The following is a 23,966-nucleotide window of genomic DNA, read 5'->3' as shown; positions in this document are numbered from 1 at the left end:
ATACTGACATTTCCAATTTGCTTGTGAGCAACATGGGTATGTGTCTTGGTTTGAAAAGACAGGTGTCTGCTAAGGAAGGCAGGAGTGTCTCTTGAAATGGAAAATGTAAACTCCCTCCATCCAAATTATTATAATTTTGAAATTAAGAGGGGTCTCAGACAAAGACATGGGAGTAGGAATAACAGTTATTTATTAGGAAAAATAAAAATGCAGGAAAAATAAAAATATAAAACAACACTGACAGAATCAAAAATCTGACCGGACACCCTGTGTGTCAGGGTGTTGGTAGCAGTCTGATTGAATGTTGGCTGCAGTCCTCCTGGAGTGACAGGTGTGGTTCTGTTGAAGCAGTGATCCTGTAGAAGGGTGTAGCTTTCCTTTGAAAGTCCAGTGGTGTTAAGGTAGGCCTGGTCTTCCTCTGGGAATCCAGTGGAAAAGAAAGCTGCTCCTCTGGAATTCCAGAGGGAAAATGCTGCTTGTGGCATTCTAAATATCAGATTCTATCCAGGTAGGAATGCTTGGCTCCTCCCCCTGGGCGGAGCGTCTCACAATGAGATGATGTAATTTTATCAGTTTTGCAGTGACACTCAATGGCCCATGAACAGAAGATACCTCCCTGGAGGGAGGATGGGTTGTGGAAGAGATAAAGAAAACTGCCCCACCTGGTTTTAACAAGTGGCCCAATTAACAGAAGATAACTGCCCCACCTCTAACACATGCCAATAGAATACACAGCCCCAGCCACATCTTGCGTTTGCAACCTAAGACAGAATGAAAGTTCAGCCAACCACCCAAAAGGTTTAACACACCACTAGACAGAAGTGGTATGTCTGTGACAGTGAAACAGAGGTACCTACCTATTTTAGACAGCTTTATAGTGCCCATCTGCTTTCATTGCTATCTATTTTAGTATTGATAGTGATCAGAAATATGAGTACTCTCAACAGGGTACTTTTCATAAACTTTCACTGGACTCTGGTGGGCATATTCACATCTCTGAAGCACTTCAATGTGTTTTCTTTTTACAGATATATCAGACATTTCACTCCTCTAGTGAATGGCATACAGATAGATGGATATGCCCACATGAACCATGTTATATCAGTATGCAGCCAGGTGTGCATTACAAGTAGAAAAAACTGGGCTTGGCATGAATAAAAGTGTCCTATCATACTGTATATGAATTGACCTTTAATGACTTTATCTGACCATTGTTTTTTTATGGCATGAACACCACTGTAAAATTTGTTGGTTACCAACTGTTAAGCTCGTATCATGAAGTTCCTATGCATCTATAGTTTCAGTTTTTAAATATATCTTCCCTGAGTAAAAGAAAAAATGGTGAAGGACCCAGAAGAAAAACTTTGCCTTCGGGCTTCAGAGTCTCTTAACTAGTAAAGTAACACTGGTGGGCTACATGTCTACAGCTGCTTGTCTATGTTAAAGTAGGACTGGAATGTCTCAGATCTATGAAGAATTGAATTCTTTCTGCATCTCCTTAGCTCATGAAAAGTCATATTGCTGCCCACAAAGGTGCAAAGGTTGAATAAAATTTCATTTCAGACAGTGTGAATCCAATCCATCACCTGATTTTGGATTGCCATTTTGATAATTACCAGGAGCTGCATAATGGCTTGAAGGGCACCCCAGTAGGATTTCTCCTTGCTGGAGAGGAGAGCTGCAGAGGTTAATCAAAACCAGTACAGCCCTTCTTATCTTTTACTGCTTCTGCTCATCTCCCATTCAGCATCTGTCTAATCTGTGCATATTCAGTACAGTATTCCCTGTCTGTGCACTCAGAATGATCTGAATACAGCTGTCAACATCTCGATCAAGGCACAGCTCTAATTAGATTTCTCTGTTGTAGTCGAAGGAAACATACTTGGAAAGTTGCTCCATGCCATATTTCAACTACCAACAGTAACTCGTTGTTGAAACTTCTGTTATGTTTAAAAAAGCATATCTTTCTAGTTAATTACAAGCTTTCACTTAAGAAACACTTTTGGAACAAAGGTAAAGGCCAAAAGGCTTAGCCCAAAATGTAAAGGCATGGAAGCAAAGATGAGAAAAATTTAAATACTTAAATATAGGAGCTTAAAATGGAGACTGGTGCCCCTCTTTAACCACGGTTATTTTCTGTACTAATCTACCTGTCTCTATGAAACAGACAAAGGCAGACTTATTTTTGCAGCCAGACAAGAGAATGTCTTTAACAAAATAATTATTCTAATAGTAATATAACAACAACAACAATAACAACACAACAGCATTAATAACAACAACAACAACAACAATAATAATAATAATAATAATGCCAGAAAAATTAATGCCACTGAGTACCAAAAATATGCGAAACAAATAAGGGCCAGGATCAGGAACACTGAAATGTGAATATTCAATTAACAATAACAGAAATGATGTGGGACATAGTATGCAAATGATGAGTGCCTTAGACCAAGCATTCTCAATAGCAAAGCCAACAAGCCATTTGTTAAAAACAACCCACATGACTGTTTTTCAGCTCATGAGGAAATCCATGTTGAAGACGTTTGCTGTTCTAACAGCAAAACCAAACATGTTCCATAATGCAAGCATTAAGAGGATGTATAACCCACACAGTATTCACAGCTAGGAAAATGATAAGAAGGAGAGATGCTTGAGGAGAAAAAACTTGCTAACCAGAGGTTTGTACATTGACCACAGCATCCCATGTCCCACAGGCTGATTTCTCAAGCAAACCTCTTGCCAACTGAAATTTTTTCTTGAACTGTAAAATTCATAGGATGTGCTTGGCTTGCATCAAGAACACAGCAGTTTATTCCCCACACAAACAGCTCTGTTTAGCTCGGCTGGATATAAACAGAAAGACTTCTTCACTAATTATTTATACAAACATAGCTGCATTCTGGAAGATTCATAGGAACTGAAAATTGGTTTACTTCTGATTCTTACTGGTCTTTTGATTTTCAGTCAGACTACTGAAAACCATCTAGACCTTCATCCACAGGAGGGTAATCCACAAGTGATTTTTCTCCCCCTGAGAGTAGTGATACTGCTTATACAGCAATAATAATCATAAAGTATTTATATAAAACACAATCTTTACTTGTACAAAGAATTTGTCTTCCAACCTGTCCAACTTTGAGAGTACTTGTATGAGGAAGGAGTACATCAACCTTGCTGCAGATGCTTGCACTATGAGAAGAATATTCTTACATGTCCAGAATTGCATTACACTTATGTGTCCTGGCAAACAGTGGCTTTTTCAAATCAAAATGACTACTTTTATGTGTCAAGTGGAACTTATTCATAGGTGTTTTCTTATTCAAGTCAAGTGGCTTTTACGTTATGCACCTCCCTCTTTCCCCTTTTCTAACCACTGGTAGACAAAGCAGTTGAAATACCGAAACAAGCTTAGCAAGGGGAGCAAGAGGAAAAATATTTTCCTGATGCTTTGCATGCTGTCATCCACATCCTCTCACTTGTTCATGAAATGCAGCCACAATAGGGAACATGTGAAATAAGTTCCCAGCAGTTTAAAGCAAAGCTTCAACAAAGGGGGTGAGAGAAGAAAGAATAGTGCAGCCAGTGGAAAAAGAACTATAATTTTGGACAGGCAGAATATTGTGGCTCTGCAACCATCTAGGACTGTAAACCAAACCTTACACTATTTTAAGAACATTTGAAAGGTTTGTGGGACTGGATCTCAGTTTAGGGTCTGAGATTAGCATTCCGCTTATGCAAAGTACCATGGAATTTTAATGAATAGAAGTAGCCAGATTTTCTGCTCTCTTCCTGAGATCGGTGTGTTTGCTAATTTAGAGACACATTTCACCATTTCAGTGGTGCATTTCAGTGGTGCATAGCACCATACTGAGGCAATGGTTAAAAAACCTGATGCTGAGAAAAGTGGTATCTGTGAATCTTATGTAGTCCTAGATATGCACATAAATGTTTCCACACCTTAGATAATGAGATATTAAAATACTACAATGAACACAAAGATCCAAGAGGCCAGTCCATAGTCCACTTTGCTGTTGTGAGGAGTTTCTGGATTTAAAATAATGGAAAAAAATCAAGATATTATTTAAATTTCTGTTCTAAATGCATTACTATTTTTCCTTAGGAAATGAGTCTCTAGGACCTGATTATCTTTGCACTTGTTTTTGTCAAACAGAGTTACTATATTGAAATAACACTACAGGTCCTTTATGGTGGGTTCTCAAGGGGAGTTGAATATTTAACTCATTTTGGTAAAACCAAACAGCCATTTTCCCAGGTCTCTATCTTAGCTAGTCCTTGTCTTTATTACAGGTTTTCTGAATTATTTTTCCCTTTAAAATGTTCATGTAGAGTTGCAGGGACCCACCAGAAGCAAAAAATGAGAGGAGCTGGATAGGGAACTTCTTGGTCTCATAATGACCATCCAAAAACCTTGATCTAGCCTGAGAATCAAGATGCTTGACCCAAATCTAAAATTTTGTGTAAGTAATTTATATGTCTTTAAGAAGACTGTTCAAAAAAACTTGTTTTTAGCCTTGAGATAAGGCATTGTGAGATGTGTAGCAGATGGTTTGGGACAAAGTTTTAAGCCTTTTATTGACATTTGCTTTGGAAAAAAAATAGGTAGCTGTCTGGTCACACAGTCCTGAAAATCTGGCTGTATTCTTTTTGTTAATCAAACCCATAGAGTAGTATGCAATGTGGTCTTTTTTATTTCAATTGCATGAAATACTTGGATATTAGCTGCTTCTTAAAATGACTATAAATTTCAACAAATACCAAGAAAGACAACAGCTTCAAACAAAAGTGGAAACACCTCACTGCAACACCCAAGGCCTCCCAAAGCATTTCATCCAACATTTCTGGAGCTTAACTGCGCTCTCTAGTGCAGTTTCTGGAGCTATAAAAATCTGTTCTTTGTCACTTAATGCCACAGGTTAGAGTAAATACTTATATGCTGAATTTTAATATTTGTGTTTTTGTTGTAATTTAAAAGTCACATAAAAATGTTATAAACTGCTGGAGCACAGCCAAGTTTTGGTAAAAATCAGGCTAGATGACATATTCTTTTCTTATGGGTGTGCACCCATCACTGGAAGCAGCTGCTGGGTCTTGAACAATGTAAAAGAAGAGGCTGATAAGAGGCAAATCCTGTGAGGGGTATAGTGATTTTTATTATGTCAGTGTCCTCCCTTACATAATGGGTCAGATGTGAAAACTCCCCTCCAGGAGAGTGCAGGAAATTCAAACTAGCCTGAAGGTATTCATGCCTTTTGATGGACCATAACTGATTCAACTGTGCTGACAGGAGAGGCATCTGTAAAGTCTTAAACAAGCAAAGACTCCCGAAGTGTTCCATAATCCACAACATTGCATCCTTCAGTGTGAAACTTCCCACCCCTGAGGAGATACCTGGGCATTCCCACCTGACCATAAGTGAATACAAACACAGTGGATTCTGATGTTTTGTGGGCTTTCCCCACTCCTGGCATATCAAGGCAGTGACCATCACTTTGACAAACAGACGTCAAAATTGCAACAACAAATGCTGGGGTGCAAACGTCTCAGCATCCAACAGGTGGCAACTCTACACCTTTCTAGTTTCTTTTTCCTATTTTTTTCTATTTCTACCTCACATTTATTGTTAAATGAACATCCATTCTCTTGACTTTGGCATATGGTCTTTGCAATAACCAGATCTTAACACTATATAATTACCTTTTAAGTCAATTACTCTCTTGTTTCTCCTCATGACTCTATCCTCCCCAAACTGTATCAGCTGAGTTTTTCATTATTATGTGCCAAATAAGAAAACAGCCAAATGAAAAATCAAGAGCAAAGTTCACATGCAAAGATTATAATCTTCTGCAGAGTTCTCTGTATGTGAGCATATTCAAGATAGCATTCTTATTGAAATAGGTGTTGCTACTTTTTGTGATGCTTTCTTAGTTAGTAAAGTCAGTAGCAGTAAAGCCTTGGACTTGGTAGCAAGAAGTCAGCATTTGAATCTTTAATTTTGTGGCTATAAACAGCCACATAATATTTCCAGCAAAAACAATGGGGTTGTTTTCAGCACTGCTCTACCAAGGAGGCATGTTTTTTATTTTCTTCTTGTATATACAATTGAAACCATTCCAATCACAGAACTCTGCTCCACATTCACTTCTGAAATAGACCATGAGGGATGTCACCCAAAAGTGAAAATCCTGCCCTTCCTTGGGCCAAATAACGAAAGAAAGCCCAGCAGTGCAGCATTACTCACCGGACTTCTATTAAAATTTTGAATTAATTGACTAATTACTAATACTTACTCCAGTGTGCAATAAAAAAGGAGACATCTTGTCATAAGCAGTCTTTTTTCCTTCTGTGTGGGAAAGATGGAAGTATTACCTTTGTCCCAGTTTTGGCCAGGACCTGGAGGTTATTCTATATCGCCTCACAGAATTGCTGGGGCCAGGGGGAAATGACTCTCTGGCTTCCAAGAAGGGCATAGTTTCTGATTGAAAAGAAGTGGTAGCATTGTCTGTCATTGTTCATTTCCTTGGAGTCCTTGGTGAGAATTCTTGCGAGTGAACCCTCTCTTTTACATACTTTTGTTGTCAATATTGTTGTTGTTACTGTCCATTTTCTTATCTCATTGCTGTTTGCAATAAACTGTTCTTATCTCAACCAGTGATCTTCACCTTTTGGGCCTCCAACTCCATCCTGTTGGAGCAGGAGTGAACTGATGACATATGGTTTAGGAGAGTCTTGGTGAGAGCGGTCAATTAGGGAGTACCATTCCTAAACCATGACAACCTTTCATCAAGCACATGATAAGGAACTACATGCATGGAGTATAGGCAGGTTCTCTTCTCGCTGTAGAGGGTTTCCACCAGTGCCTGTGTTCTTGTTGAGTAATAATGAGATACCATAATGAAACTGTAGAAGATGTATGTCAGATGGTTCTCCAAAAACATTTGGAAAAAAAAACCAGCTGATGTATGGGATATTGAGGGAAGATTAAGTTGTTAATGCATATTAGTATATTCTTAATTTCCTTTTAATTGAAAAAGACATATTGACTTTAATTAAAACCATTTCACAGGAACTGTCAATTAGCACATGTCAAACTAGTTAATTCAGAACAGAATTCTTTTAATTAGGGTCTGCTTTCCTTTAACTGTATGGCCAATGAAATCGGCCTTTCCTTATCAAGAATTTACATAACTCAAAGAAATACAATGCAAATCTCTAAAAACTCTTATCTATTATTAGAAGCCCATATGGATAACATTAAAATGATGGTGCTAGCATTGTTCATGCCACAGACATCAGAGTTTCCTTCACGATTGTTTGAAAAAAAAGAAAAAGAAAAAGATGGCTTTGAAGAAAGACTATTTTAAATACACAGATTTATCCTACATTAAAGAGACTACAAAATTTATGACATAGATGCTCACATTTAAATTATTTAATATGTCTGCTTAAATAAATGTGCCTACTCAAACGTGTTGTGTGTTCTGTGAACCAAAGACACATAAAGCATTTTCAAAGCATGCGGCATGCAGCTCTTCCCTTAAATGAACTATAATCAGAAGGAGAAAAGAGACTAGATTTTTTTTGGACAATACCATCATTGTAAACTTTCACTGCATATGAAGATTTAACAGTGATTGCTGATCCAGTGGCTGTGAACATCAGTGTGCTAATGTCATCTCAGCTATCAAATAGTATATAGTCTCTGTCTTGACTTTCACATACTTTCTGAATATATATCTCTAGCTTTCTGACGGGTCTCCCTCTCTTGGCTGATGTACTACTGTAAAGACCTTCTCCGTGGTTTCTGGGAACCTCCATGTGTGACATCTGTAATGCTGGTCACATCCTTTCAGAAGTCAGAACAGTTGAGGAAAATATAACAAATCATAAAAGGAGTAATTGCAAAACTTAGACTTAGTCTAATCATACAGGGTTTAGCCACTGTTTTACTGACCTCTGTCAACATTGGATTACAGAGATGAGCGAAAGGAATATTTAATAACTGAACTGTGGATTCTAAAGAGGATTATCTGGTAAGATATTTCATGTATCCTCATGGTTTGTTGAATGTATTAGGAACCTGATTATGGGCCTGACTTACTCAACCATAAAATAAGAATCATTCCCCAAAATCAAGTGCAACTTAAAATTTAATGTGTCCTAGAAGTACACTTTACCTAGGATCCTACCCATACCAATTTTTCCCCCAGGGCAACTCTCCAGTAGGGGTGGGTGTAGAGCTGTAGGAGTGCCATGTGTTAAAATCTGCGTTAAGGTTTCTACAAAACCTTGAAAAGTGGATGAACTTTAACTAGATGATCTGCAAAACCAAAATATTGTGCCCCAGGAGTTCTTCAGCTCAAGTAAGAGGCTATATAGAGAAGTTACTTCACTGCCTTGTCTCGTGTGTAAAGTGTACCCTGAGTATAACTAATAACTGTAGCTCTACTTTTAAATGTGACTGTAGATTGGTAACATAAGACCCTAATATTTATTCATTAATCCCTTTGCAGTCCATATTATATCTGTGCTCATCAATTTAAATGCCTAGCGTAATTTAGAACGCATTCAGCTGATCTAAGTCACTTTGGCACTGAATTGTGTATTTCAACTTTTATGACACAGCAGAAACAGTGTTTTGCATTTTGATCATCTTGCTCAATATATTATTTGCTTCAAAATGGCAATTAACAATAACTTTTCTTTTAAAATCACTCCTACAGTGGCTGTGCATAGGAAGTATGATTATGTTCACCACAAGGGTTGTAAAATTGTAGGTGACTGCCTTTATTGCTCTGTTATACTGGACGTCAAACTGTAAAAATATTTTAATAGTTTAAACGATAAGAAATTCTCAGATTATGGTGAAATTTTTAATGTTTGCAGTATTCCAGCCACATGGTTAATTATTGATGTAGCTCATACATAATGGCAGGAACAATGGAGAAACAGTTTTATGAAGGGAAATAAGATACCAAACCCTCATACAAAGCCAGTTAGAAAAGGAATTAAAAGCAGAAGATCCTCCCTGCAAATATACCAAGGCACCTCTCAGCATAGCCTACTATGTGCCGTGCTGTCAAAGCAGTGCAAAGTATTCTTTTTTTTTTTTGCAATTAATACTAAGGTGACTCATTGCTTAGCAGCAGCCCTAATATTTACACCCCTATGGATCTCATGACTTAGTAGCAAGCTTTGACTTCAATTAAACCTGTCAGTTTCTGATAGCAAGGAATCATTACAGAGCTTCAAAAGCACTTGAACTGCATCAAGATCTTTACAATTATCTGTATAATATCTTTCTGCTTTTGTTGGTTCCTTGATCTTCTGTGGCAGCCCCAACCTCTCTGTCAACTTTGTTCTGAAAGAAGTTGAACCTTAAAGTATGCTATTAAAAATATATATGAAAATGCTGCAGTATACAATGGATTTCACTCAGTCTGATATTTTTTTGAGATAAATTCTTAATAAAAGTTGCCCATTTGAATCATGTACTGTTCATGTATTGTTCATGAATCAAATGAAGAGCCATTTAAAATTACTAGCATTACAGAAATGTAGTAGCTTTTTAACAGATTATTTAAATTACTGTAGCTCTGATTTCCAATCATTTTATCCACACAGCTATGGCAGAACTATCCCGGAAAGGGGAGTAACTTTCTGATTGAACTCTTTTCTTGTTGGATTTAAGAAATGTTTTAGAAGTGAGAATTTCTCAATTATGTATTTGTCCTTCAGAGCATGACCATAGAGAGTATAGGAACACAATCCTACAACCACGGTTGAAAGCACAGTTTGGAGGATTCATTCCATCCTAACAATCACAATGAATAAAGCCTTATACACACGCAGAGTAGAAAAGATGATTTGGTTTGACCAGTGTGTAGATCGCTTCCTCAGGAGCCTTTGGTCCCTGCAGCTTGCCTTGCCTGACCCTTCCTCCTATTCCAAGGAGGACTTTGAGTCATGACAGCTGTGCTCATGTTAAACCATGACAGCAACTGGTTAGCAGCACCCAAAGATGGAGCCCCCACCCATTAAACTGTGAGAGCTCCTTGCTCAGTCTTCTAGACTGATGTCTTTTTTTTTGCTATTGTTTTGAAACACAGCCCAGATTTTTTCAAAAACCATTGTCTTTTGGACAACTGTCTTCTGCTAACTATTTTTGAAGAAATCAATCTTTGTGTTAAGCAATGAAAATGGCATGGTCAAAAAATAATACTAAGGCACCTAATACATGCCTAATTATTTGCAATGTTGTTTATTAGCTCTAAACAAGGACAGTCAGATGGCTGTCCCCTCATTTTGAACAAGGGACCTATGGACCATCAGCAGTTCACTGATCATAGATGAAGAGCTGCTGGCTTTGCTCCCACTGTGAGCATACTCTTTCAGGTCATATTGCCTCACACTACAGCAATATTACCTACTAATTTATTAAACAATTCTACAAGCATAACTAAAGCATTTGGGTTGTTAACAAATCTTTAAGATGGTTTCAAATCAGCGCATAGTATTTTGCAGTGAAGTCATGAAAATGTGCCAACATGAACACATCTAATGATGAAAATGTTGCATGCAGATGTCTGTTTCCGTGTTATCCCATAAAATAACTGTGTATTTTTATTTACATTAGTAATTTTAGATACTAACATTTTACCAAAACCCCATTCATTTAGGAAATATATAAACACAATGAGCTTAATATAAGAAAGTGTTTTAGAACATATTTTAGTGATTATAAAATGAAAACAAATTTTTTAAAAACAAGCCCTAAACTACTTTTCTTTCTTCCTCATGATAAGAAAGAAATACAGATTATCATCATATTATTTGTCATGTGGCAGTGAAGTGAAATTTGTGCCTCACACCATGTATTCTTTACATGATGAAAAGGAGTATAATTTAATTTTTTTATTTGCAGGTTCTGTCCGGGCACATTGGCTACTGATTTTATTTTTATTGCAGTGCATGGATAGCTAAGTCACATATCCTTGTGTTAATGCAGAGTACATAAGAAAGGAAAGGGAAAATATAATTTTTGTTGTTGCTTTTGTCATTTGAAATTTCCATAGCGTCTATGCACATTGGCTACCATTTCATTTTTACTGCACTGCACTGATAGCAATGTCACATATAATTAACACCAAGGTAGGGAAAAAAAAAAAGGAAACCAGATTTCCACCCCTGCCTCTGCTATGAACGTTGTTTGAAATTTTTATATTGTGTGAATAGCATTTCCAGAGGGTGGTGGATATACTGAAAGATCTTACCTCCATTGTAGAAGAAGTATAATGGTATATGTGTTTGTATTGCTCCATAAGAGAGTGGATTGAAAATATAGTGCTACTCACATTTCTTATCAATGGGATACAAGTTGGTTCAATATCTAGGATTAGTTAATGTAGAAACAGCCATTTCCCAGGAAAACTGGAATAATAACAGAATTTAATTTCCCCAAATGAGTATATTTTATTAAAGTGTTTATCCCATGCATCCCAAAATAACTCCTGTGTCTACCTCACTGTCTTTTAGCTTTTAAGAAGAGAATGTGACACCCTCTTTAGGATATAGGGGTACTCTGCAGCTGTGGTGGACTCATTCCTCATCAACGACTTGTATAAACAATTACCAGGATGGACATGGCGCCCACCTGCATGGGGAGGACCAGACAGCTGCATGACTGGTCTCTTTTCCATGATGTGTCATTTTACAAGTTAGCACCAACAGGCAGGAGTACGGCCCTTGGATTAACTTTGGGAAAATTGTGCCTTATTATGGTGGATCTATTGTGAGCAGTTGTCTCAGTTTTGGAGAGCAAAAGAGGTCAGCTTGTTTTATTTTATAATTTATTATTAGAATTTGGGTATCATACACAACATTGCCTCTTTATCCTTGACCTTTGGAGCAGCTATGTTGTGGTACTGAAAATAGACTTAAATTTTTTAGGAGCCACCCAAACAGAAATAGGGCTACCAACAGTTGTCAAGCTCCAGTACAGTCCTTCATCTACAGCTTGGGTAGTTCTACTAGTCTGAGATAGATTTTATGCATTGCACCCTTCTCTTTAGGCAGAATACCACAAGCTGGTCAACAAACTACTGAAAAGATAGGAAGGCGTGTCTTTGAAGAGCAGCTGAGGACTCTGGGTTTATTCAGTTTGGAGAAAAGGGGGCTAAAGGGTGAACTCATTGCTGTCTACAACTTTCTGAGAAAGGAAAATGGAGAGGGAGGGGATCCAGCACAATCTCTGGGAATGGTTCAAACCTTTTTCAGGGAAGATTGGAGCTTGCTATGAGGAAGCATTTTTTTATTAAAAGGGTAGCCAAACATTGGGAATAGAGGGATGCCCCAAACCTGTCAATGTTTAAGAGGTATTTAGTTAGGTGCTGAATAACATGCTTTAACTTTTTATCTAGGTAAATAACTTCAATCAAACCTGAAGTGGTGAGGCAAGTGGACTAGATAAATGTTGTAGGTCCCTTTCAACTGAAATATTAGTCTTCCCCTCCCCTCATTTCCTCTTGGGCCATAGAGGATGGTCTCAGACAATTTATCCAGTATCAGTAATGTCCCTTTCTTTTTGTTGAACAATATTTTGAATGGGAACCTTTTTGGAACATATGGCTTTGCCCCTGCATGGACAGACACAAAGCTGTCTCCAAGTTTGTTCACACACCTTTGAAGAGGCTGTTAATAAGGTGGAATAGAACAGTTTCCAGGCTCTTCCACTCTTGCCAAAGAGTAGGACAATAAAGGAACGAGGCTGAGATTTGTGGTGTACATGAACTAACCTGAATCTGGGAGGACAAGATAACCTTTGCCAACATATCTTTAATGAATTCTGCATGGCATAAAATGACTACAGATGTATATAATAGATTTTGTGGTGTCACAACAGGCTACATGGCAATAAGCCACCTGAAAACAGAAATATGTGACAGCACAGTGTACATTTTTAATGCATTTCTTTGTGTGGGGCTTGGAAAAGCCTCCTTCTCACCCACTGCAACAGGCTGCTTGTGTGCAACAGCAGCAGCAGCAGCTGCATTCCTTCTTCAAAATATCATGTATCATGAAAATCATAAAAGAAATGCTGGACAGAGGAATCCCACAAGTCCTCTCATTCATGCTGAATTTGAGGTGTCAGCTCCTGTACTGCTGCTGCTGCTGCTGTTGCTTGGATGGTGTCTATGAAAATTGGCACCCTCAGTCATGTAACACAAAGGCAGAGGGGATGGCTTGCTTTCATAGAGACATTTGCAGCGTTGGGCACAACTTTTGGTGATGCTGGTCCCTGTAGCTCAAGTGAGTCTGAAAAAGTGTGAAATATTATGTAGCAGGTGTTAGAGAAAGAGGGATAATGTAGCAGTTTTGGAAGAAGTGCTGGATGGATATAAACAGCTAAAGTCTTAATCTAGAGAGGAAACCCAGAACTGTCCTATCCTCATGAGCTGTAGGAAAAAAGGGAGTGTGCATTGGTGGTTAATAGAAGGCAAATTTAAACTTGCTTCTAAAGGTCTCCATATGTTTTTATTTGTGTTTTCTATTTTCCTTTTGGCTGCACTGGAACTTTGTTTTATACTGGCACCTCCCAGAACATTTTTAAGTTATGAAAAACATACTTATCTCAGAGCTCCACAAATGAACTATGACTTTCCCCCCCCTCTAGGTTTTTATTAAGCTCAGTGGGACTAATTCTCTATTGTTCTGCACCTTGTGTAGGTCTTATGTGTCAAATCGGTGTGAATGCTGGCTAAAACTACATACATATCTTTGACTGAGTAGGCTTGTAGTTTGGGATCACATACCAGAAATTTGTGTCCAAATCTTACATCTCCAGTGTGGGCTGGGCTTCTTCAGATGGCAGGTGGTATCAAGGTATTAATAAGCCACTTTCTCTTTCACGATTATTTCTGTGACAAAATACTGGTTTAATTTCTAAAGTATATTTCATCACTCTATTCCCTGTTTTTTCTTTTTTTGTTTTTTTTTTGACAGCCACCGCGAACACTGGCAGGAGGCTGACAATGGAAAGTAATAGCAGGAAAAATGGATTTTTCTCAACAGGTTGAATACACTGCCAAAATCCCTTTGCAATCCACCTGCAGTCTGCAGACATGCTGTTACAGAGAAGCTGAAGCTCAATAACCAATGGTGGACTTTATATACTAAAAATAAAACAGCCCATAAGACAAAAAACCAGTTTTTAAATAATAGTCAAACTTATAGTCATAATAGAAATGATTGTTTTCTTTCTGTGATGAACTTTCTCCATTAAATATTATTCTTTCTCTGGAATAACTGTAATGGATGGTGACAGATGCTGGTACTCAAATTTAGGTTTTTTTTTCTCTCAGAAACTTATCCTTAGGGCCTTCTACTTAGCAGCTCTTTTGATGCGTTATTAACCCACAACTCTCATCTCAGAGACTCTTCAATGGAGTGAGTACTTCTTGAATAAAAACTTCTTGTACAATCCCCAGAATAAAATAATTCTTACTTCTCCTAATTTGATAATTTGACCCAGTAGCTGAGATACAAAGAGTCCTCTTTCTTTACAAACAGGAAAAACCAAATACTATAACTTATAAACATTATATGGTCTGGCAAAGTCAATTTCCTGTGCAGCACAATATTGAATAGTAAGTGTCTTAGTAACAGCAGGAAAAGAGAATTTTTTGAATGCTGTGTTTATCACAGTCACCTACTTATCTCTCACTAATGCAATACTACATTGAAAGGAAATTTCTGTGAATTGGAGAAATGAGGATTTGACCCCATGCAGAAAGACAGTTTTCCTATTTTATGAACCTATGCAAAATTAAAATTTTTCACCAGATTAACTTTAAGTTCATTACAACCATTGTCTGATATTCTATATTGTTAAGTTATATTTAATACTTGTTATGAGATTAAGATACAGAGATATATCTAGTTTAAGGAAATAGCTTCAAAATTCCTTTGTAAGATAATTGTATTAAACCAAATATTCAGATTAATGGTGATGGGATTCATTTAATGTCTAATATGTCTAACAGCAAAGAAGAAATCACTGACTAAGACAGTGAAGAGAGAAATTTTGGTGTCATCACTGCCTCTTTGCAATCACTTCCCCAAATGTTTATACATGTAAGCACTGACTAAAAATCACTTAAAAGATTTAATCCGATGCTATTAGAGCTTTTGCTGCTTGTTTACTATGTTTGACCTGCTTATGTAAGTACTTTAAACTAGTGCATTGTCTGAAACTAATCTGCAACTGGTGAGTTTAAAGGCTAGTTTAAAACATGGGTGTTGATTATAAAATGGCCAGAATAATTTTATATTATTTCAAAATTTATGTAAAAATGAGTGTATCAAAGTACAAAAAAGCATCTGACTATTTATACTCAAATTTAAAAATCATAAATATATAATAATTAACCAGTAATTTTGAAATAGATAATTTCCCTCTATGTTTTAATACATTTAATAATGGAGATCTTCAGGCTAGCATGTTCTACAGAAGACGTGTAAATGTTTAGTGAAAAAAAATAAAGAGAATGCATGCTGGTACTCCTTTGAAGGAAACTTTTAATGTGAAGACACCATTAACACATTTGATCTGTCATGATAGGTAGTAGAATATGATTTTACAAAAATTAAAAGAAACTTTTATTGGAATGGACCAGAAATTTAACAAAAAAAGCATTTGATAAGGGTTATATTTCTGGACATCTAGTACAGGCAATTATTGGTAATAATAATATTTCCTTTCATTGATGACTATCAGAGATATTAAAATGGTGTTTTGGTAGTCTGTTGATCATCTGACATTTTCCTGGCATACCAAAGAAGTTAAAATAAAATTATTTGGGAAAACACTATTACTTTTCTGTCCTAGATTTATGGTTATATTCATCATAGGAACTGATTTCATGTTGTGCCATCAAGTGACTTCATGCATTACCCAACAGCTTTCTTCCTGCCAATCCAAAGATGGGCCCAGAAGCAAAAAACTGCTCACTGACCCACATAGTTCTCTCTTGCTCTCAAAACATTACATCAGAGCATTTGTGGTAGGACACCACAACCAGACATGGAGAACTTTTTGCAGCAGAACAAGATGCTAATGAAAGATCTGCAGATTTCCACAGTGTTGTCTCCTGTTCATGGTGCTGCAACTTGCTGTCTGCAGATGAAAGTTACTTCCCATTAATAATTGATGCTGCAACGCACCCTAGTCTGTTTTAGTGACAGATAGTGTTGCTTAGTTTGAGGAACCACTGCCAGAAGCTTAATAGTCATTGGTTTTGATGAGCTGAAAATGGGTTAACACTGGCCTTTGTTTTTTTCAGAAACACATGAAAAACAGCTATTGCCATGACCACAAAGTAGTAGCAATCCCTTTTCACAAATGCAGTTTGTTCATAACCATGTGACATAGACCACAAATAGCCTTCTTATATTTCACATACATGAACAATTAACATGAACAGTATATATAATATTTACTTTACAAAAAAAACCTAACTAAACTGCTATATGAACAACCCATCTATTAGCAAAGGATTAATTTCCTATTCCACATTAAATCCAGACTGTATGCCTAGCTAACTTGCTTGCTATGACACTGTACTGGTTGCAGGTATAAGGTGGTAGCAAGGAACCAGATAAGTTTTCCAGAATCCCACTCCTTGACCTTGTCCAAGTCTCTCTGGATGGCATTTTGTCCTTCAGACAGATTGTATTTATGTTATAAAAATATGTGTGCAAACAATGAAATAGGAAATAAATACAGAGTCAATAGACTTTAAACTATTATATGGATCTCCACAAATATAATGAAGACTACTTAATCTCATTTGGCTCTACCTTTCAAAGGAGCTTGAGTTTCTAGTCAAATGAAGGCCATTCATGTGGGGTGAGATACCCATAACACCTTTGCCTTCATGTTTCCCCTAAAGCAGTTGTAAAAAAATCCTATTTTTTTTGTTTTCATAGGAATTTAGAAAAGTATAAAACTAAAGTGGGCCTCAAAAATGCAAAGAAACTTTGGAGATTATACTCTGCCACGTAACAGAAAGAGATGAGAGCATACATTGACAGACCAGGAACAGTTAGGAATGAAAGATCAAATAAGATGTGAGAAATCAAAATACTAAGAGATGTTTGGGAACCAGTATCATATTACTAATTTAATTACCAGTGCAAATGGTACATGTGTAGACAATATTGTGCAAAAGAGAGGGGACAGAGAGGTTGAATGTTGAATTTCTTTATTTCTTCCTTTCTCTACTTCATTATTCCTGATGTCAAAAGAGTGCAATTTCTGTCCATACATCTCACTGGAGTTTTATTGAGCTGATGGGGATTCTACAAATTAATCTGTGATATTGTATCATAATTCAGTGGACAATGCTTTAAAAAAAATTCCAGACCTATCCCTGTATTTTCTTTTTCATATTTTCTGGTGGTTGTGATTAAAGATTTTAAATCAACACCAGTTGCCACACCATGGCGTCTGAAATACTATTGTCATTTTCTCCTATAAGATAGACACATCAGGATAAATATTTCAATGTCAAAGCAAGTGTTTCTTTTTCCTCCATGACTACTGAATTGTCCTACAGATGATAAAAATGCAGAACTTGAAGGAGTATAACGTGAAAAGATTAAAACTATGCCTTTTCTGTAAAGAGGAGCTGAATTAGAGCAAAACAGGTAAAAGTAAGAAAGGAATAAAAAGCCCTGGACTTTCCAAAATCTTATGGTAATTTAAATAAACAGTTTAAGGAAATAAATTTCTTTGTAGGAAGGAATGAACTCTTACTTTGGACTAAACCAGATGTTTATTATTTTTATTGCATTAGTTCTCTTCTCCCTCCCCGCCCCACCCAGCATGAAGGTAAATTACAACTGTACTACCACACAGTTAAGATGGATAATAACTCCTGCTGTGTTTCTCTGCTTGTGTTGATACATGTTGACTGGGATGGAGAAAGTAAGAACTAGCTAATATCAGTAAGGTGATTTGAGTGGCTCTAAAACTGCTACAGCCAGTGGTAGGATGCTGGGATAATGGAGGCATCTGCTGAACTCCAGCTCTTCCTGCCAGCTCTTGCAGGGTCTGACACTACACAGCAACCTGTCTGTCCATGCCCAAGCTGTGGCTGTGTTTACTCCTGAAACAAAGCTTGATTCTCCAGATTTGTTCTCTAGGAGTATACTACAGAGACTGTAAGGACGTTGTAGTGTCAGTGGAGACTCATGCAAGGTCTGCTTGTGAGGAGAAGTGAGGCAGCTTGTGTTCCCATATTTAAAAGAATAGCAATAACACAACCAGTCAATAAATTTTTTCTACTCTAAACCTGTAAATTATACAGAAATCAATGTCATATTGTCACCCTAACCACAACTTGTTGCTTGTAGGAGCACATCCAGGTTTGTTCATCTGACTTTGGGAAGGACGCTTGGTGTCACTTGGGTGACACATGTTCAACACAGGTTTTATTTAGTCAGGTTGCAAAGCAAGCAGTTAGACCTCAGCCTGAGGCTGACTCACCTTGGATTCACCTAAAGTCTGTAGAAAAGAATATTAGTTGAGTGGATATAGGCATACAACAAATGGCATATCTTCTGCCCTATGCAGACCCACAGATGAAAAACAGAAGGACATATTGATGAACAGAAATAATATTAAGTCCTCTATCTGGCTTGAAATCAAAATGGAATCCAGTCCCATTCAGTCAAATATTTTGGCTGGATTTTTAAAAAGTATTGGATCAGTGCATTGCTGTTATTCACTGTAACAACTCATATAAACAGATAAATATGTGACTTTTTAAGCCAAATGCTCTTCTCAAGCTTTGAAATGATGCTACTGTGAAAAGTTTGGCTATCTAAAAGTAATCAAATGTAATGCTTCATGTTGTACAGTAACTTTTCTGTCTGAAGAGGCTAGGAAGGATATATTTTCCCATGTTAATGGGTAACCTAACTTTTATTTTTTCATGAGCTGATATGTTTTTGAGGTACTTATTAATGTGGGAGACACAATGTGCCTGGCCTAATTCTTTGTGCCAGTGGTATTACTACTCCAGCTGGGAGAAAGCATTTAACATCCCAGAAAAAATGTAACAGTTGCTCCCTTTGCTTCTCATGGATTCAGCTAAATCATTCTTTTGTGGCCATCCAAATTTTGGTCTACTTTATTTCTCTTTCAGTCAATCAAATGTAATTTTTAACGTGTCCAGTAATCTCTATGCCCAGGTTTTACCCATTAAAGTACAGGTAAGCACAAACGTGATGCAGGGTACTGGTTAATGGTGACTTTCCCTCATACATATGTAAAAAGCTCGTCAAATACACCTCTGCCTAATGAGAGAGCACAAGTGTTCCAACAAGCAACAGCAACAAATTAAAAAAATAGTCACTATCCTGTCAAATAATGTTTGTATATCAAGGATCTGGAATACAAAGCATATTTACCAACAATCAGAATTTTAGTAGAATTCACTTGAATGTAACACCTTCTCCCTCTAAGGTTTTGAGTAAGGCATATTAAGGAAGATCATACAACTTACTTATCCCAGGAATAAAGGTTCTTTTTTGAAAGCTGTCAGCTTGCTGACAGATATGATGAACATTTACTTCAGTATTGTAGAACATTTAATCAAACTTGTTCCTATAGTTTCAGTCCGAGGAGGGTTATTGTTTGTTTTAGAAAAATGTACATAATTGAGGAATGATGAATACGTGTATAACTTGAATGCAAGTCATTATCTATGACATTCATTTATTTGTAGTGAATACATACTATATGACAGGCTTAAGGGAAATGTAAGCAGCATATGGAAACCTGTTTAATACAAGGCTATTTGTCAAAGGTCCATGCACCATTCATTGAACTTTAAGAAACTTTTGAAAATATAGGTTGCATTTGCAAACTTTCATGTATGGAGAGCTGGCAAGCTGCCTGGTTTCTACTTAAAGGATTCTCAGCCTTAGAAAAATAAATTTCTCCAAATAGACAAAAGTCAGCGTTTTCATGTTTTACTGCAATCAGATTGATAAGGCTGACAATTTAATGTCTCAACATGTAAAATACCTGTGGATAATTAGTTACTTCAATCATCAGAATTACAAATTCCTCTGTTTTCAAAGACTGAACACATATGACAGAGATATTTAAAAGTATTACCAGAGCTTTCCCCAAATCTTTAGTGATTTCTCTTAAGCTGTGAAATTATTTTTTCCCAAATGAATGATTTTAAAATTAAAGAGAAAAAAAAATCCAATCCTGCACTGTAATCAGATTTTAAATATTTGTATTAATGTCCTGTTTTATTTAATTTGATGTATGTTTCATAGCCTTCTTGGCTGTTAAATGTATGTGGAAAGGTGCTGGCATTCCAGCTGAAGAGATTTTTATGACTGAGAAAATGCTTAAGGCTTTTTCAAAGTAGTTGCTGAACATATGTGTTTCTCTTCTTTGACTCCAGAAGATGCTAACAGCTGTCCCAGCAGACAGGTATCACAAGGTTAAAGGCTAGCAGAGCTGTGCACCTTCAGGATCTGAATGTCAGCAAAGGAGATGAGTAGTTTCTCAAAACTAATAAAGAAAAATGGCAGCAATGATGAGAAGCAGAAGGACCTGACAACAACAACAACAACAACAACAACAACAACAACAACAACAACAAAGAAAAAAGAAAAAAAAAAGAAAAGGAACAAGCAAAAAATGAATTCTGGGTAGTACAACACCTGGCAGAGCTGATTTTAATATCTGGCAGGTTGAGTTCACTAATCTTTGCTATTCATATTGATGTGAAACTTCATAGAGTTTTAGAGATTTGTATCTATTAATACATAAAGGAGTGTTGCTACAACATGGGAACAAGTTTGCTAGCATCTGCCATTCATTGTCATGATAAAAATTGTTATTAACTTTTTTAAATGCCTAACAGATAATTAATCTCAACACTCAATAAGAAAAGTTACGTCTTTAGAGTATCCTTTATATTTAAAAAAGTAATTTAAAAAAATAGACTAAAACTCACCACCAAGGCAAGCAAACATTCTTCCCCCCTCTCTTTTGGTTCTTCGATTACTTGGAGCCTTGTAATCAAGCTAAGCTTAGTTTCAGGACCCTTGGGGCAGTATCTCTTAGTTCTCTGTCAGCCTGTGTTGGAAAACAATCAATCTTTTTCTTGCTCTGGCTTGGTAGATGTGCCACAACACAAGGAGTGCACTGCTTTGCTCTTTCTGTGAAGCTTTGATGACAAAAGTTTTTATCAGAAGCTGACTGTATTTAGGATTATGAATATGCAATGACTCTCATTAGTATTGAAGCACAGGAACATGGTCTGACATCCCTTGCCACTTTTAGCTGCTGCAGAGTTGTCTAATGAATCGTCTTGCTCTTCCCCTCTCATAGTCTTTGCTGTTATGGCCCAGTTTGAGAATACTATTGATGGCAAAAAATTAATTGCCTAAACCTACTCTTGATTTTGTTAAACAGTGTTAAGTCAGTGTTTAAATTGTCAAAACAGAAAACCATTAAACTCTACAGGAGACAAATCCATCTCAAGTGGAGAGGATATGCAGAGCTGCATGCATAGCCATGCGTAAGCATAAAGGTGTATGGCACAGGTATGCATACGGTCTTGTAACTGCACTTATACAAAGTGCGGTCTTGTAACTGCACTTATATAAAAACAGATGTGTGTGTGTCAGTGATGGGTCTCAGAAACCTAATGTCCTGATGAATTATTTCTTTTATTTTTCCAATAAGAACAAATGGAGATAATGGAAAGTTTTCAAATGAGCTTGATTCTGATACACTGCTACTTGATCAACCGTTTTATACTCCTAATCCCATTGGAAATATGCCAAGTACTTTTCAGCTCATCTGCAATAATCTGTTTGAATAAGTTACTGATAAAGACAGCTCCAATAAGTGATTAAGATATATGGCTTATTTGTTGTATTTGAGAAGGTGTGCAGGCTTTCAGAAACAAGCGAAAATGACCCTTTCCCCCTAAATGGCTAAATTCAGTTTTTTTTCCCTTATTCATCTGAAATTTCTTCTGACATTAAAGAAGCTTTAATGGCTCTCTGCAGATTGTGAAGGGCAAAGTGACTTGAAACTGCTAATGTATTCAAAAAAGCTTAAGCAGCATTCTGAAAGGTGTGTGTGTACTGCAAATAATAAATGATATGAAGTTCTCCCAGTAAGATGTCAGTCCTCTGGAGCTCTATATCCATTTAATCAGTAATGGAAATCATCCCAGTGCAAGGAAAGAGGATCTCTTTAATTTTTACTGTGTTTTTTTTGGCACTGTTACTCTAACACAAGCTTGGTTTACCTCTTAATCCAACCTCAGGACTGTCTGTTCTTATCTGCTGGATTAGAAAATAATGAACATCTACATCTTGTGAGTATCAAATACAAGAGCAGTTTAAAATAAATGTGATTCTGACAAAATTGGCTCAACTACCATACATCAAACACTTGTTACCTCTCTTTGCCTTAGTGACTGCACATGACTAAGAAAGAGTGAGTGATAAAATCTGAAGAAAGATGAAACCAATCTGGACCTTTTTAAAGATCATCAATCATTCTGCACAGCCATGATATTATTAGTTCCAGTAAGCCTTGTTCTCCCATTTTATGGACATCTCAAGCCCCTCACGCCAGGACCAATGCTACCATGGGAAATCATTTTTATGGGCAGCATCTCAGTGTGGGCCAATCAGATCTAATCACATAACAAGCTACTGAATTATTCAATATTCTCCCTAATTTTGCATTCTTTCTGCACTTTGCTGTCACTACAGGGTTTTAAAAGTATGGATTTTTACAATATTTATTAAGAAGATAACCATTTGCAGAAATTTTTCTTTCTCTATGTCTTTCAATAATCATCTTTCCCTTAGATGGTTGAGTTTACACACTACTATACACAGAATATTTTTTCTAAAAGAATAACAATCCACAATGTGGCACTCAGCTTTAAACACTCCCAGTTTTTAATATACCAAATGTAAGGACAACAGTAGTGAAACAATTGTGTTCAAACATAAAATATTCATATTTATGGAGCAAACTATAACCAGCATGTCTCTTAGCTGTTGCTATGAATACAAGGCTTACATTGTATGTGAAAATATTTCAGTTTTAATTGCAAATCTGTGCAGAGATGATTTGGGGTCTGTAATTAGCACATAAATTTCAGACTTTGCAACTGCTGTGAAAACACACATTATTTATGGAACTATTATCTAAATATAATTCAGTGTTTTTTGCCTTCAATAACTACTCTAAAAGTCTGATTTAATAAAATGTGAAAAATTTCCCATCTCTTGCACTTCTGTTCACATTATGGAGCATTCATTCCTCTGCACTGCCATTTCCCACCCAATCTGCCACGGACTTTGCTTTTATCCATACTTCACTCACACCTCAGGGAGATTTCTTCACAACCATAAAGTGCCTTGCACTTAATTTGTTCAAAAAGAAAGCCTGGATTATTCAAATAGCTCTGAACTGCACAAACAGAGTAGTTTTTGTGGCCTCTATCTTCATGCTTTTCATCATGGCTAGAAGCAGGAATAGGCAGGGGTCTAGTCTAAGCTGGGTTTAAGCTCCTGTGTGCAGATTTCCAGTTATCCAGAGAGGGTTAATGGAAGGACAAAGTGTTGGCTTGTTATCGCCAATTATTGTAAACTTCAGGCTCAACCACTTCTAGCTCCCACCAGTGTAGGACACAACCAGTACAAAATTTGCTTCTTCCTTGCCAGAAATCCCATTTATTTTCAAAACAGGTTACTCACAAAACCTGTTTTACAGCAATAGTTTCTGAGACCTTTTCTTGAGTTTAAAAGTGTTTTTTTAGGTCTCATGAAGCTGAGCATTTTTTCTTGCCAGCTTTGTGCTTGTCTCTAGGACTGGAACT

At 36.8% G+C, this 23,966-nt stretch overlaps 1 long non-coding RNA gene across 4 annotated transcripts in view; it reads left to right on the top strand.

The window, feature by feature from the left end:
* The window catches only part of LOC102042684, a 76,515-nt gene that overhangs the window by 31,809 nt on the left and 20,740 nt on the right, over positions 1-23,966 (top strand). For 2 of the 4 annotated variants that reach the window (XR_004081998.1, XR_004081999.1), the window contains exon 4: positions 14,026-15,890. The exons of 1 other annotated variant lie outside the window; for it this stretch is intronic. This is a non-coding gene — a long non-coding RNA (uncharacterized LOC102042684). Of the gene's footprint in view, positions 1-14,025; positions 15,891-20,510; positions 20,898-23,966 lie in introns of those variants that run through there. One more of the 4 variants, XR_004082001.1, reaches the window with a different exon arrangement.

This window comes from Geospiza fortis, unplaced genomic scaffold, assembly GCF_000277835.1.
Source record: "Geospiza fortis unplaced genomic scaffold, GeoFor_1.0 scaffold279, whole genome shotgun sequence".
In the NCBI taxonomy this organism is placed as follows: Eukaryota; Metazoa; Chordata; class Aves; order Passeriformes; family Thraupidae; genus Geospiza; species Geospiza fortis.
The sequence above is the reverse complement of the archived record's forward strand: the minus strand, read 5'-3'. Positions and strand labels throughout refer to the sequence as shown.